This window comes from Acipenser ruthenus, unplaced genomic scaffold, assembly GCF_902713425.1.
Source record: "Acipenser ruthenus unplaced genomic scaffold, fAciRut3.2 maternal haplotype, whole genome shotgun sequence".
NCBI classification, from domain to species: Eukaryota; Metazoa; Chordata; class Actinopteri; order Acipenseriformes; family Acipenseridae; genus Acipenser; species Acipenser ruthenus.
Genome location: NW_026708402.1, coordinates 12,980 through 22,913, shown reverse-complemented (window position 1 = coordinate 22,913; position 9,934 = coordinate 12,980). Strand labels below are relative to the sequence as shown.

At 44.5% G+C, this 9,934-nt stretch overlaps 31 non-coding genes and 15 pseudogenes across 31 annotated transcripts; all 46 read left to right on the top strand.

The window, feature by feature from the left end:
* Nucleotides 1–21: 21 nt before the first annotated feature.
* LOC131732241 (5S ribosomal RNA) lies at nt 22–140 on the top strand. The gene has a single exon (XR_009325348.1). It is a non-coding gene; the product is annotated as a 5S ribosomal RNA (ribosomal RNA).
* Nucleotides 141–240: 100 nt separating this feature from the next.
* On the top strand, nt 241–349 carry LOC131732448 (5S ribosomal RNA; annotated as a pseudogene).
* Nucleotides 350–449: 100 nt separating this feature from the next.
* Nucleotides 450–568, top strand: LOC131732240 (5S ribosomal RNA). Its single transcript, XR_009325347.1, has one exon. It is a non-coding gene; the product is annotated as a 5S ribosomal RNA (ribosomal RNA).
* A 100-nt stretch (nt 569–668) lies between these two features.
* On the top strand, nt 669–777 carry LOC131732447 (5S ribosomal RNA; annotated as a pseudogene).
* A 100-nt stretch (nt 778–877) lies between these two features.
* Nucleotides 878–996, top strand: LOC131732239 (5S ribosomal RNA). Its single transcript, XR_009325346.1, has one exon. It is a non-coding gene; the product is annotated as a 5S ribosomal RNA (ribosomal RNA).
* Nucleotides 997–1,096: 100 nt separating this feature from the next.
* LOC131732445 (5S ribosomal RNA) lies at nt 1,097–1,205 on the top strand (annotated as a pseudogene).
* Nucleotides 1,206–1,305: 100 nt separating this feature from the next.
* On the top strand, nt 1,306–1,414 carry LOC131732444 (5S ribosomal RNA; annotated as a pseudogene).
* A 100-nt stretch (nt 1,415–1,514) lies between these two features.
* Nucleotides 1,515–1,623, top strand: LOC131732443 (5S ribosomal RNA; annotated as a pseudogene).
* A 100-nt stretch (nt 1,624–1,723) lies between these two features.
* Nucleotides 1,724–1,832, top strand: LOC131732442 (5S ribosomal RNA; annotated as a pseudogene).
* A 100-nt stretch (nt 1,833–1,932) lies between these two features.
* On the top strand, nt 1,933–2,041 carry LOC131732441 (5S ribosomal RNA; annotated as a pseudogene).
* Nucleotides 2,042–2,141: 100 nt separating this feature from the next.
* On the top strand, nt 2,142–2,260 carry LOC131732238 (5S ribosomal RNA). The gene has a single exon (XR_009325345.1). It is a non-coding gene; the product is annotated as a 5S ribosomal RNA (ribosomal RNA).
* A 100-nt stretch (nt 2,261–2,360) lies between these two features.
* LOC131732440 (5S ribosomal RNA) lies at nt 2,361–2,469 on the top strand (annotated as a pseudogene).
* Nucleotides 2,470–2,569: 100 nt separating this feature from the next.
* Nucleotides 2,570–2,678, top strand: LOC131732439 (5S ribosomal RNA; annotated as a pseudogene).
* Nucleotides 2,679–2,778: 100 nt separating this feature from the next.
* LOC131732438 (5S ribosomal RNA) lies at nt 2,779–2,887 on the top strand (annotated as a pseudogene).
* A 100-nt stretch (nt 2,888–2,987) lies between these two features.
* Nucleotides 2,988–3,096, top strand: LOC131732437 (5S ribosomal RNA; annotated as a pseudogene).
* A 100-nt stretch (nt 3,097–3,196) lies between these two features.
* LOC131732436 (5S ribosomal RNA) lies at nt 3,197–3,305 on the top strand (annotated as a pseudogene).
* Nucleotides 3,306–3,405: 100 nt separating this feature from the next.
* LOC131732236 (5S ribosomal RNA) lies at nt 3,406–3,524 on the top strand. Its single transcript, XR_009325343.1, has one exon. It is a non-coding gene; the product is annotated as a 5S ribosomal RNA (ribosomal RNA).
* A 100-nt stretch (nt 3,525–3,624) lies between these two features.
* On the top strand, nt 3,625–3,733 carry LOC131732434 (5S ribosomal RNA; annotated as a pseudogene).
* Nucleotides 3,734–3,833: 100 nt separating this feature from the next.
* LOC131732433 (5S ribosomal RNA) lies at nt 3,834–3,942 on the top strand (annotated as a pseudogene).
* Nucleotides 3,943–4,042: 100 nt separating this feature from the next.
* LOC131732235 (5S ribosomal RNA) lies at nt 4,043–4,161 on the top strand. Its single transcript, XR_009325342.1, has one exon. It is a non-coding gene; the product is annotated as a 5S ribosomal RNA (ribosomal RNA).
* A 114-nt stretch (nt 4,162–4,275) lies between these two features.
* Nucleotides 4,276–4,394, top strand: LOC131732234 (5S ribosomal RNA). Its single transcript, XR_009325341.1, has one exon. It is a non-coding gene; the product is annotated as a 5S ribosomal RNA (ribosomal RNA).
* A 100-nt stretch (nt 4,395–4,494) lies between these two features.
* LOC131732233 (5S ribosomal RNA) lies at nt 4,495–4,613 on the top strand. The gene has a single exon (XR_009325340.1). It is a non-coding gene; the product is annotated as a 5S ribosomal RNA (ribosomal RNA).
* Nucleotides 4,614–4,713: 100 nt separating this feature from the next.
* On the top strand, nt 4,714–4,832 carry LOC131732232 (5S ribosomal RNA). The gene has a single exon (XR_009325339.1). It is a non-coding gene; the product is annotated as a 5S ribosomal RNA (ribosomal RNA).
* Nucleotides 4,833–4,932: 100 nt separating this feature from the next.
* On the top strand, nt 4,933–5,051 carry LOC131732231 (5S ribosomal RNA). The gene has a single exon (XR_009325338.1). It is a non-coding gene; the product is annotated as a 5S ribosomal RNA (ribosomal RNA).
* A 100-nt stretch (nt 5,052–5,151) lies between these two features.
* On the top strand, nt 5,152–5,270 carry LOC131732230 (5S ribosomal RNA). Its single transcript, XR_009325337.1, has one exon. It is a non-coding gene; the product is annotated as a 5S ribosomal RNA (ribosomal RNA).
* Nucleotides 5,271–5,370: 100 nt separating this feature from the next.
* On the top strand, nt 5,371–5,479 carry LOC131732432 (5S ribosomal RNA; annotated as a pseudogene).
* Nucleotides 5,480–5,579: 100 nt separating this feature from the next.
* Nucleotides 5,580–5,698, top strand: LOC131732229 (5S ribosomal RNA). Its single transcript, XR_009325336.1, has one exon. It is a non-coding gene; the product is annotated as a 5S ribosomal RNA (ribosomal RNA).
* Nucleotides 5,699–5,812: 114 nt separating this feature from the next.
* LOC131732228 (5S ribosomal RNA) lies at nt 5,813–5,931 on the top strand. Its single transcript, XR_009325335.1, has one exon. It is a non-coding gene; the product is annotated as a 5S ribosomal RNA (ribosomal RNA).
* A 100-nt stretch (nt 5,932–6,031) lies between these two features.
* LOC131732227 (5S ribosomal RNA) lies at nt 6,032–6,150 on the top strand. The gene has a single exon (XR_009325334.1). It is a non-coding gene; the product is annotated as a 5S ribosomal RNA (ribosomal RNA).
* A 100-nt stretch (nt 6,151–6,250) lies between these two features.
* Nucleotides 6,251–6,369, top strand: LOC131732225 (5S ribosomal RNA). Its single transcript, XR_009325332.1, has one exon. It is a non-coding gene; the product is annotated as a 5S ribosomal RNA (ribosomal RNA).
* A 100-nt stretch (nt 6,370–6,469) lies between these two features.
* LOC131732224 (5S ribosomal RNA) lies at nt 6,470–6,588 on the top strand. The gene has a single exon (XR_009325331.1). It is a non-coding gene; the product is annotated as a 5S ribosomal RNA (ribosomal RNA).
* A 114-nt stretch (nt 6,589–6,702) lies between these two features.
* On the top strand, nt 6,703–6,821 carry LOC131732223 (5S ribosomal RNA). The gene has a single exon (XR_009325330.1). It is a non-coding gene; the product is annotated as a 5S ribosomal RNA (ribosomal RNA).
* A 100-nt stretch (nt 6,822–6,921) lies between these two features.
* LOC131732222 (5S ribosomal RNA) lies at nt 6,922–7,040 on the top strand. Its single transcript, XR_009325329.1, has one exon. It is a non-coding gene; the product is annotated as a 5S ribosomal RNA (ribosomal RNA).
* A 100-nt stretch (nt 7,041–7,140) lies between these two features.
* LOC131732221 (5S ribosomal RNA) lies at nt 7,141–7,259 on the top strand. The gene has a single exon (XR_009325328.1). It is a non-coding gene; the product is annotated as a 5S ribosomal RNA (ribosomal RNA).
* Nucleotides 7,260–7,359: 100 nt separating this feature from the next.
* Nucleotides 7,360–7,478, top strand: LOC131732220 (5S ribosomal RNA). Its single transcript, XR_009325327.1, has one exon. It is a non-coding gene; the product is annotated as a 5S ribosomal RNA (ribosomal RNA).
* A 100-nt stretch (nt 7,479–7,578) lies between these two features.
* Nucleotides 7,579–7,697, top strand: LOC131732219 (5S ribosomal RNA). The gene has a single exon (XR_009325326.1). It is a non-coding gene; the product is annotated as a 5S ribosomal RNA (ribosomal RNA).
* A 100-nt stretch (nt 7,698–7,797) lies between these two features.
* On the top strand, nt 7,798–7,916 carry LOC131732218 (5S ribosomal RNA). The gene has a single exon (XR_009325325.1). It is a non-coding gene; the product is annotated as a 5S ribosomal RNA (ribosomal RNA).
* Nucleotides 7,917–8,016: 100 nt separating this feature from the next.
* Nucleotides 8,017–8,135, top strand: LOC131732217 (5S ribosomal RNA). The gene has a single exon (XR_009325324.1). It is a non-coding gene; the product is annotated as a 5S ribosomal RNA (ribosomal RNA).
* Nucleotides 8,136–8,235: 100 nt separating this feature from the next.
* Nucleotides 8,236–8,354, top strand: LOC131732216 (5S ribosomal RNA). Its single transcript, XR_009325323.1, has one exon. It is a non-coding gene; the product is annotated as a 5S ribosomal RNA (ribosomal RNA).
* A 114-nt stretch (nt 8,355–8,468) lies between these two features.
* Nucleotides 8,469–8,587, top strand: LOC131732214 (5S ribosomal RNA). Its single transcript, XR_009325321.1, has one exon. It is a non-coding gene; the product is annotated as a 5S ribosomal RNA (ribosomal RNA).
* A 100-nt stretch (nt 8,588–8,687) lies between these two features.
* LOC131732213 (5S ribosomal RNA) lies at nt 8,688–8,806 on the top strand. The gene has a single exon (XR_009325320.1). It is a non-coding gene; the product is annotated as a 5S ribosomal RNA (ribosomal RNA).
* A 100-nt stretch (nt 8,807–8,906) lies between these two features.
* On the top strand, nt 8,907–9,025 carry LOC131732212 (5S ribosomal RNA). Its single transcript, XR_009325319.1, has one exon. It is a non-coding gene; the product is annotated as a 5S ribosomal RNA (ribosomal RNA).
* A 100-nt stretch (nt 9,026–9,125) lies between these two features.
* LOC131732211 (5S ribosomal RNA) lies at nt 9,126–9,244 on the top strand. Its single transcript, XR_009325318.1, has one exon. It is a non-coding gene; the product is annotated as a 5S ribosomal RNA (ribosomal RNA).
* A 100-nt stretch (nt 9,245–9,344) lies between these two features.
* LOC131732210 (5S ribosomal RNA) lies at nt 9,345–9,463 on the top strand. Its single transcript, XR_009325317.1, has one exon. It is a non-coding gene; the product is annotated as a 5S ribosomal RNA (ribosomal RNA).
* Nucleotides 9,464–9,563: 100 nt separating this feature from the next.
* Nucleotides 9,564–9,682, top strand: LOC131732209 (5S ribosomal RNA). Its single transcript, XR_009325316.1, has one exon. It is a non-coding gene; the product is annotated as a 5S ribosomal RNA (ribosomal RNA).
* Nucleotides 9,683–9,782: 100 nt separating this feature from the next.
* LOC131732208 (5S ribosomal RNA) lies at nt 9,783–9,901 on the top strand. Its single transcript, XR_009325315.1, has one exon. It is a non-coding gene; the product is annotated as a 5S ribosomal RNA (ribosomal RNA).
* Nucleotides 9,902–9,934: the final 33 nt, after the last annotated feature.

Sequence of the window (9,934 nt, the reverse complement as noted above, 5' to 3'; positions counted from 1 at the left end):
CATGAAAGCAGAAATGCAATCGCCTGCGGCCACACCACCTTGAATAAGCCTGATCTCGTCTGATCTCAGAAGCTAAGCAATGTTGGGCTTGGTTAGTACTTGGATGGGAGACCACCTGGGAATATCAAGTGCTGCAGGCATTACATTTTACAATTGAAATGTGTGGAGGACAAAAGGAAATTTTGGAGGAATCACCCCCAGCTCACTAAACATAAAAGTCATGAAAGCAGAAATGCAATCGCCTGCGGCCACACCACCTTGAATAAGCCTGATCTCAGAAGCTAAGCAATGTTGGGCTTGGTTAGTACTTGGATGGGAGACCACCTGGGAATATCAAGTGCTGCAGGCATTACATTTTACAATTGAAATGTGTGGAGGACAAAAGGAAATTTTGGAGGAATCACCCCCAGCTCACTAAACATAAAAGTCATGAAAGCAGAAATGCAATCGCCTGCGGCCACACCACCTTGAATAAGCCTGATCTCGTCTGATCTCAGAAGCTAAGCAATGTTGGGCTTGGTTAGTACTTGGATGGGAGACCACCTGGGAATATCAAGTGCTGCAGGCATTACATTTTACAATTGAAATGTGTGGAGGACAAAAGGAAATTTTGGAGGAATCACCCCCAGCTCACTAAACATAAAAGTCATGAAAGCAGAAATGCAATCGCCTGCGGCCACACCACCTTGAATAAGCCTGATCTCAGAAGCTAAGCAATGTTGGGCTTGGTTAGTACTTGGATGGGAGACCACCTGGGAATATCAAGTGCTGCAGGCATTACATTTTACAATTGAAATGTGTGGAGGACAAAAGGAAATTTTGGAGGAATCACCCCCAGCTCACTAAACATAAAAGTCATGAAAGCAGAAATGCAATCGCCTGCGGCCACACCACCTTGAATAAGCCTGATCTCGTCTGATCTCAGAAGCTAAGCAATGTTGGGCTTGGTTAGTACTTGGATGGGAGACCACCTGGGAATATCAAGTGCTGCAGGCATTACATTTTACAATTGAAATGTGTGGAGGACAAAAGGAAATTTTGGAGGAATCACCCCCAGCTCACTAAACATAAAAGTCATGAAAGCAGAAATGCAATCGCCTGCGGCCACACCACCTTGAATAAGCCTGATCTCAGAAGCTAAGCAATGTTGGGCTTGGTTAGTACTTGGATGGGAGACCACCTGGGAATATCAAGTGCTGCAGGCATTACATTTTACAATTGAAATGTGTGGAGGACAAAAGGAAATTTTGGAGGAATCACCCCCAGCTCACTAAACATAAAAGTCATGAAAGCAGAAATGCAATCGCCTGCGGCCACACCACCTTGAATAAGCCTGATCTCAGAAGCTAAGCAATGTTGGGCTTGGTTAGTACTTGGATGGGAGACCACCTGGGAATATCAAGTGCTGCAGGCATTACATTTTACAATTGAAATGTGTGGAGGACAAAAGGAAATTTTGGAGGAATCACCCCCAGCTCACTAAACATAAAAGTCATGAAAGCAGAAATGCAATCGCCTGCGGCCACACCACCTTGAATAAGCCTGATCTCAGAAGCTAAGCAATGTTGGGCTTGGTTAGTACTTGGATGGGAGACCACCTGGGAATATCAAGTGCTGCAGGCATTACATTTTACAATTGAAATGTGTGGAGGACAAAAGGAAATTTTGGAGGAATCACCCCCAGCTCACTAAACATAAAAGTCATGAAAGCAGAAATGCAATCGCCTGCGGCCACACCACCTTGAATAAGCCTGATCTCAGAAGCTAAGCAATGTTGGGCTTGGTTAGTACTTGGATGGGAGACCACCTGGGAATATCAAGTGCTGCAGGCATTACATTTTACAATTGAAATGTGTGGAGGACAAAAGGAAATTTTGGAGGAATCACCCCCAGCTCACTAAACATAAAAGTCATGAAAGCAGAAATGCAATCGCCTGCGGCCACACCACCTTGAATAAGCCTGATCTCAGAAGCTAAGCAATGTTGGGCTTGGTTAGTACTTGGATGGGAGACCACCTGGGAATATCAAGTGCTGCAGGCATTACATTTTACAATTGAAATGTGTGGAGGACAAAAGGAAATTTTGGAGGAATCACCCCCAGCTCACTAAACATAAAAGTCATGAAAGCAGAAATGCAATCGCCTGCGGCCACACCACCTTGAATAAGCCTGATCTCGTCTGATCTCAGAAGCTAAGCAATGTTGGGCTTGGTTAGTACTTGGATGGGAGACCACCTGGGAATATCAAGTGCTGCAGGCATTACATTTTACAATTGAAATGTGTGGAGGACAAAAGGAAATTTTGGAGGAATCACCCCCAGCTCACTAAACATAAAAGTCATGAAAGCAGAAATGCAATCGCCTGCGGCCACACCACCTTGAATAAGCCTGATCTCAGAAGCTAAGCAATGTTGGGCTTGGTTAGTACTTGGATGGGAGACCACCTGGGAATATCAAGTGCTGCAGGCATTACATTTTACAATTGAAATGTGTGGAGGACAAAAGGAAATTTTGGAGGAATCACCCCCAGCTCACTAAACATAAAAGTCATGAAAGCAGAAATGCAATCGCCTGCGGCCACACCACCTTGAATAAGCCTGATCTCAGAAGCTAAGCAATGTTGGGCTTGGTTAGTACTTGGATGGGAGACCACCTGGGAATATCAAGTGCTGCAGGCATTACATTTTACAATTGAAATGTGTGGAGGACAAAAGGAAATTTTGGAGGAATCACCCCCAGCTCACTAAACATAAAAGTCATGAAAGCAGAAATGCAATCGCCTGCGGCCACACCACCTTGAATAAGCCTGATCTCAGAAGCTAAGCAATGTTGGGCTTGGTTAGTACTTGGATGGGAGACCACCTGGGAATATCAAGTGCTGCAGGCATTACATTTTACAATTGAAATGTGTGGAGGACAAAAGGAAATTTTGGAGGAATCACCCCCAGCTCACTAAACATAAAAGTCATGAAAGCAGAAATGCAATCGCCTGCGGCCACACCACCTTGAATAAGCCTGATCTCAGAAGCTAAGCAATGTTGGGCTTGGTTAGTACTTGGATGGGAGACCACCTGGGAATATCAAGTGCTGCAGGCATTACATTTTACAATTGAAATGTGTGGAGGACAAAAGGAAATTTTGGAGGAATCACCCCCAGCTCACTAAACATAAAAGTCATGAAAGCAGAAATGCAATCGCCTGCGGCCACACCACCTTGAATAAGCCTGATCTCAGAAGCTAAGCAATGTTGGGCTTGGTTAGTACTTGGATGGGAGACCACCTGGGAATATCAAGTGCTGCAGGCATTACATTTTACAATTGAAATGTGTGGAGGACAAAAGGAAATTTTGGAGGAATCACCCCCAGCTCACTAAACATAAAAGTCATGAAAGCAGAAATGCAATCGCCTGCGGCCACACCACCTTGAATAAGCCTGATCTCGTCTGATCTCAGAAGCTAAGCAATGTTGGGCTTGGTTAGTACTTGGATGGGAGACCACCTGGGAATATCAAGTGCTGCAGGCATTACATTTTACAATTGAAATGTGTGGAGGACAAAAGGAAATTTTGGAGGAATCACCCCCAGCTCACTAAACATAAAAGTCATGAAAGCAGAAATGCAATCGCCTGCGGCCACACCACCTTGAATAAGCCTGATCTCAGAAGCTAAGCAATGTTGGGCTTGGTTAGTACTTGGATGGGAGACCACCTGGGAATATCAAGTGCTGCAGGCATTACATTTTACAATTGAAATGTGTGGAGGACAAAAGGAAATTTTGGAGGAATCACCCCCAGCTCACTAAACATAAAAGTCATGAAAGCAGAAATGCAATCGCCTGCGGCCACACCACCTTGAATAAGCCTGATCTCAGAAGCTAAGCAATGTTGGGCTTGGTTAGTACTTGGATGGGAGACCACCTGGGAATATCAAGTGCTGCAGGCATTACATTTTACAATTGAAATGTGTGGAGGACAAAAGGAAATTTTGGAGGAATCACCCCCAGCTCACTAAACATAAAAGTCATGAAAGCAGAAATGCAATCGCCTGCGGCCACACCACCTTGAATAAGCCTGATCTCGTCTGATCTCAGAAGCTAAGCAATGTTGGGCTTGGTTAGTACTTGGATGGGAGACCACCTGGGAATATCAAGTGCTGCAGGCATTACATTTTTGTAATTACATTTTACAATTGAAATGTGTGGAGGACAAAAGGAAATTTTGGAGGAATCACCCCCAGCTCACTAAACATAAAAGTCATGAAAGCAGAAATGCAATCGCCTGCGGCCACACCACCTTGAATAAGCCTGATCTCGTCTGATCTCAGAAGCTAAGCAATGTTGGGCTTGGTTAGTACTTGGATGGGAGACCACCTGGGAATATCAAGTGCTGCAGGCATTACATTTTACAATTGAAATGTGTGGAGGACAAAAGGAAATTTTGGAGGAATCACCCCCAGCTCACTAAACATAAAAGTCATGAAAGCAGAAATGCAATCGCCTGCGGCCACACCACCTTGAATAAGCCTGATCTCGTCTGATCTCAGAAGCTAAGCAATGTTGGGCTTGGTTAGTACTTGGATGGGAGACCACCTGGGAATATCAAGTGCTGCAGGCATTACATTTTACAATTGAAATGTGTGGAGGACAAAAGGAAATTTTGGAGGAATCACCCCCAGCTCACTAAACATAAAAGTCATGAAAGCAGAAATGCAATCGCCTGCGGCCACACCACCTTGAATAAGCCTGATCTCGTCTGATCTCAGAAGCTAAGCAATGTTGGGCTTGGTTAGTACTTGGATGGGAGACCACCTGGGAATATCAAGTGCTGCAGGCATTACATTTTACAATTGAAATGTGTGGAGGACAAAAGGAAATTTTGGAGGAATCACCCCCAGCTCACTAAACATAAAAGTCATGAAAGCAGAAATGCAATCGCCTGCGGCCACACCACCTTGAATAAGCCTGATCTCGTCTGATCTCAGAAGCTAAGCAATGTTGGGCTTGGTTAGTACTTGGATGGGAGACCACCTGGGAATATCAAGTGCTGCAGGCATTACATTTTACAATTGAAATGTGTGGAGGACAAAAGGAAATTTTGGAGGAATCACCCCCAGCTCACTAAACATAAAAGTCATGAAAGCAGAAATGCAATCGCCTGCGGCCACACCACCTTGAATAAGCCTGATCTCGTCTGATCTCAGAAGCTAAGCAATGTTGGGCTTGGTTAGTACTTGGATGGGAGACCACCTGGGAATATCAAGTGCTGCAGGCATTACATTTTACAATTGAAATGTGTGGAGGACAAAAGGAAATTTTGGAGGAATCACCCCCAGCTCACTAAACATAAAAGTCATGAAAGCAGAAATGCAGTCGCCTGCGGCCACACCACCTTGAATAAGCCTGATCTCAGAAGCTAAGCAATGTTGGGCTTGGTTAGTACTTGGATGGGAGACCACCTGGGAATATCAAGTGCTGCAGGCATTACATTTTACAATTGAAATGTGTGGAGGACAAAAGGAAATTTTGGAGGAATCACCCCCAGCTCACTAAACATAAAAGTCATGAAAGCAGAAATGCAATCGCCTGCGGCCACACCACCTTGAATAAGCCTGATCTCGTCTGATCTCAGAAGCTAAGCAATGTTGGGCTTGGTTAGTACTTGGATGGGAGACCACCTGGGAATATCAAGTGCTGCAGGCATTACATTTTTGTAATTACATTTTACAATTGAAATGTGTGGAGGACAAAAGGAAATTTTGGAGGAATCACCCCCAGCTCACTAAACATAAAAGTCATGAAAGCAGAAATGCAATCGCCTGCGGCCACACCACCTTGAATAAGCCTGATCTCGTCTGATCTCAGAAGCTAAGCAATGTTGGGCTTGGTTAGTACTTGGATGGGAGACCACCTGGGAATATCAAGTGCTGCAGGCATTACATTTTACAATTGAAATGTGTGGAGGACAAAAGGAAATTTTGGAGGAATCACCCCCAGCTCACTAAACATAAAAGTCATGAAAGCAGAAATGCAATCGCCTGCGGCCACACCACCTTGAATAAGCCTGATCTCGTCTGATCTCAGAAGCTAAGCAATGTTGGGCTTGGTTAGTACTTGGATGGGAGACCACCTGGGAATATCAAGTGCTGCAGGCATTACATTTTACAATTGAAATGTGTGGAGGACAAAAGGAAATTTTGGAGGAATCACCCCCAGCTCACTAAACATAAAAGTCATGAAAGCAGAAATGCAATCGCCTGCGGCCACACCACCTTGAATAAGCCTGATCTCGTCTGATCTCAGAAGCTAAGCAATGTTGGGCTTGGTTAGTACTTGGATGGGAGACCACCTGGGAATATCAAGTGCTGCAGGCATTACATTTTACAATTGAAATGTGTGGAGGACAAAAGGAAATTTTGGAGGAATCACCCCCAGCTCACTAAACATAAAAGTCATGAAAGCAGAAATGCAATCGCCTGCGGCCACACCACCTTGAATAAGCCTGATCTCGTCTGATCTCAGAAGCTAAGCAATGTTGGGCTTGGTTAGTACTTGGATGGGAGACCACCTGGGAATATCAAGTGCTGCAGGCATTACATTTTTGTAATTACATTTTACAATTGAAATGTGTGGAGGACAAAAGGAAATTTTGGAGGGATCACCCCCAGCTCACTAAACATAAAAGTCATGAAAGCAAAAATGCAATCGCCTGCGGCCACACCACCTTGAATAAGCCTGATCTCGTCTGATCTCAGAAGCTAAGCAATGTTGGGCTTGGTTAGTACTTGGATGGGAGACCACCTGGGAATATCAAGTGCTGCAGGCATTACATTTTACAATTGAAATGTGTGGAGGACAAAAGGAAATTTTGGAGGAATCACCCCCAGCTCACTAAACATAAAAGTCATGAAAGCAGAAATGCAATCGCCTGCGGCCACACCACCTTGAATAAGCCTGATCTCGTCTGATCTCAGAAGCTAAGCAATGTTGGGCTTGGTTAGTACTTGGATGGGAGACCACCTGGGAATATCAAGTGCTGCAGGCATTACATTTTACAATTGAAATGTGTGGAGGACAAAAGGAAATTTTGGAGGAATCACCCCCAGCTCACTAAACATAAAAGTCATGAAAGCAGAAATGCAATCGCCTGCGGCCACACCACCTTGAATAAGCCTGATCTCGTCTGATCTCAGAAGCTAAGCAATGTTGGGCTTGGTTAGTACTTGGATGGGAGACCACCTGGGAATATCAAGTGCTGCAGGCATTACATTTTACAATTGAAATGTGTGGAGGACAAAAGGAAATTTTGGAGGAATCACCCCCAGCTCACTAAACATAAAAGTCATGAAAGCAGAAATGCAATCGCCTGCGGCCACACCACCTTGAATAAGCCTGATCTCGTCTGATCTCAGAAGCTAAGCAATGTTGGGCTTGGTTAGTACTTGGATGGGAGACCACCTGGGAATATCAAGTGCTGCAGGCATTACATTTTACAATTGAAATGTGTGGAGGACAAAAGGAAATTTTGGAGGAATCACCCCCAGCTCACTAAACATAAAAGTCATGAAAGCAGAAATGCAATCGCCTGCGGCCACACCACCTTGAATAAGCCTGATCTCGTCTGATCTCAGAAGCTAAGCAATGTTGGGCTTGGTTAGTACTTGGATGGGAGACCACCTGGGAATATCAAGTGCTGCAGGCATTACATTTTACAATTGAAATGTGTGGAGGACAAAAGGAAATTTTGGAGGAATCACCCCCAGCTCACTAAACATAAAAGTCATGAAAGCAGAAATGCAATCGCCTGCGGCCACACCACCTTGAATAAGCCTGATCTCGTCTGATCTCAGAAGCTAAGCAATGTTGGGCTTGGTTAGTACTTGGATGGGAGACCACCTGGGAATATCAAGTGCTGCAGGCATTACATTTTACAATTGAAATGTGTGGAGGACAAAAGGAAATTTTGGAGGAATCACCCCCAGCTCACTAAACATAAAAGTCATGAAAGCAGAAATGCAATCGCCTGCGGCCACACCACCTTGAATAAGCCTGATCTCGTCTGATCTCAGAAGCTAAGCAATGTTGGGCTTGGTTAGTACTTGGATGGGAGACCACCTGGGAATATCAAGTGCTGCAGGCATTACATTTTACAATTGAAATGTGTGGAGGACAAAAGGAAATTTTGGAGGAATCACCCCCAGCTCACTAAACATAAAAGTCATGAAAGCAGAAATGCAATCGCCTGCGGCCACACCACCTTGAATAAGCCTGATCTCGTCTGATCTCAGAAGCTAAGCAATGTTGGGCTTGGTTAGTACTTGGATGGGAGACCACCTGGGAATATCAAGTGCTGCAGGCATTACATTTTTGTAATTACATTTTACAATTGAAATGTGTGGAGGACAAAAGGAAATTTTGGAGGGATCACCCCCAGCTCACTAAACATAAAAGTCATGAAAGCAAAAATGCAATCGCCTGCGGCCACACCACCTTGAATAAGCCTGATCTCGTCTGATCTCAGAAGCTAAGCAATGTTGGGCTTGGTTAGTACTTGGATGGGAGACCACCTGGGAATATCAAGTGCTGCAGGCATTACATTTTACAATTGAAATGTGTGGAGGACAAAAGGAAATTTTGGAGGAATCACCCCCAGCTCACTAAACATAAAAGTCATGAAAGCAGAAATGCAATCGCCTGCGGCCACACCACCTTGAATAAGCCTGATCTCGTCTGATCTCAGAAGCTAAGCAATGTTGGGCTTGGTTAGTACTTGGATGGGAGACCACCTGGGAATATCAAGTGCTGCAGGCATTACATTTTACAATTGAAATGTGTGGAGGACAAAAGGAAATTTTGGAGGAATCACCCCCAGCTCACTAAACATAAAAGTCATGAAAGCAGAAATGCAATCGCCTGCGGCCACACCACCTTGAATAAGCCTGATCTCGTCTGATCTCAGAAGCTAAGCAATGTTGGGCTTGGTTAGTACTTGGATGGGAGACCACCTGGGAATATCAAGTGCTGCAGGCATTACATTTTACAATTGAAATGTGTGGAGGACAAAAGGAAATTTTGGAGGAATCACCCCCAGCTCACTAAACATAAAAGTCATGAAAGCAGAAATGCAATCGCCTGCGGCCACACCACCTTGAATAAGCCTGATCTCGTCTGATCTCAGAAGCTAAGCAATGTTGGGCTTGGTTAGTACTTGGATGGGAGACCACCTGGGAATATCAAGTGCTGCAGGCATTACATTTTACAATTGAAATGTGTGGAGGACAAAAGGAAATTTTGGAGGAATCACCCCCAGCTCACTAAACATAAAAGTCATGAAAGCAGAAATGCAATCGCCTGCGGCCACACCACCTTGAATAAGCCTGATCTCGTCTGATCTCAGAAGCTAAGCAATGTTGGGCTTGGTTAGTACTTGGATGGGAGACCACCTGGGAATATCAAGTGCTGCAGGCATTACATTTTACAATTGAAATGTGTGGAGGACAAAAGGAAATTTTGGAGGAATCACCCCCAGCTCACTAAACATAAAAGTCATGAAAGCAGAAATGCAATCGCCTGCGGCCACACCACCTTGAATAAGCCTGATCTCGTCTGATCTCAGAAGCTAAGCAATGTTGGGCTTGGTTAGTACTTGGATGGGAGACCACCTGGGAATATCAAGTGCTGCAGGCATTACATTTTACAATTGAAATGTGTGGAGGACAAAAGGAAATTTTGGAGGAATCACCCCCAGCTCACTAAACATAAAAGTCATGAAAGCAGAAATGCAATCGCCTGCGGCCACACCACCTTGAATAAGCCTGATCTCGTCTGATCTCAGAAGCTAAGCAATGTTGGGCTTGGTTAGTACTTGGATGGGAGACCACCTGGGAATATCAAGTGCTGCAGGCATTACATTTTACAATTGAAATGTGTGGAGGACAA